Source organism: Austrofundulus limnaeus, unplaced genomic scaffold (genome assembly GCF_001266775.1).
Source record: "Austrofundulus limnaeus strain Quisiro unplaced genomic scaffold, Austrofundulus_limnaeus-1.0 Scaffold13, whole genome shotgun sequence".
NCBI classification, from domain to species: Eukaryota; Metazoa; Chordata; class Actinopteri; order Cyprinodontiformes; family Rivulidae; genus Austrofundulus; species Austrofundulus limnaeus.
The window spans coordinates 1,961,719-1,963,226 of record NW_013952415.1 but is presented as its reverse complement, the minus strand read 5'-3'; positions in this window follow the sequence as shown (position 1 = coordinate 1,963,226).

The window sequence follows — 1,508 nt, the reverse complement described above, 5'->3', positions numbered from 1 at the left end:
TAAACATTTCTAACCCTGATAATTATTAATCCTGATAAACATTTCTAACCCTAATAAATATTATTAACCCTAATAAATATTATTAATTATTCTAAATATTCACCATAATGATGGGATTATTCAAATAAATATTTACCAGGCCATTTGTTTCTCAGGATTTTAGTCACAAAAACATCCACAAAAAAGAAAAAAAAGATATTTCAATCATTTTATATACTTAAACTTTTATTACAAAACTRTATTTCATTTTATTTCCAAACAGTTCATGACTCAGCATTCACACTTTTGACTTTAGCTAACCTTATATGGTAGCATTTAGCTACTGTTRAGGTTTTAGCTAGCCTATATTTATCTACCATTTTGCTCTTTTGAGGTAGTCCATGTTCTGCTTCTCTGTTTGGCTTTAAGGGCATTAAGCTTCCATTTAGCCTTTTGTTGCTTTTAGCTGTTTTTTCCTAGTTTTATTGTCTAGTTAGCCTTTTGATAATAAGTGTTTCAGCTAGCATTTTGCTTTGTTTAGCTAGTGTTCTGCTTCTTTTTGCTAGTGGTTTCTTCCTGTTAGCTACCATTTCGGTCTTTTTAGCTTTTATACTATTCTGCTTTTAGATTATGTTTTGCAACTTGTGAATAATATTTTGTTACTTTTAGCTTTTATGCCCTGTTTTTAGCATACCACACCTTTTCGTAGATTTAACTAACCTTATTTACAACTTTTAGCTCTCTGTTCTTCTAGATTTGTCTAATTAGCCTTTGGTATGTTTTTGCACTTCAGGTTTTTGTGTTTCAATATTTTGCTCCTTTTAGCTGGTTGTCTGCTTTTTTTAGCTAGTGTTTTGCTTTTAKGTTTGACTACATTTYGACTTATTTTAGCTAGGCGTCTACTTCTTTTAGCTATTGTTTTAATTTTATTGTATAGTTAGCCTTTTGATACTTTGATACACTTGGTTTTTGCAAGTGTTTCGGCTAGTGTGTTTCTCTTTTTAGCTACTGTTTTGCTTCTTAGGCTTTTCTACATTAAGCTTCCATTTAACTACTTTTAGCCTTTTGTTGCTTTTAGCTATAATTCTATCCCCTTTAGCTTTTATGCACTGTTATGTGTTTAGTTTTCTGCTAGCTTTTTTCTACTTTTAGCTAATTGTCTGCTTTGTGTTCTGCTTTTATTCTGCTTMTTTTAGCTACTATTTTAGGTTTATTGTCTAGCAAGCCTTTTTAGGCACTCCAGGGTTTTTGCAAGTGTTTCAGCTAGTATTTTCCTCCTTTTAGCTACTGTTCTGCTTCTTTTGGCAAGTGGTTTGTTCTTTTTAGCTAATGTTCTGCTTCTTTAAGCTAGTGTTTTTTCCTTTTAGCTAGTGTTCTGCTTCTTTTAGCTAGTTTTCCACTTCTTCAAGCTAGTGTTTTCTCCTTTAGCTAGTGTTTTTTAGCTAGTGTTTTTCTCCTTTACCTTGTATTCTGTTTCTTTTAGCTAGTGTTTTTCTCCTTTTAGCTGTGTTCTGATTCTTTTAGCTAGT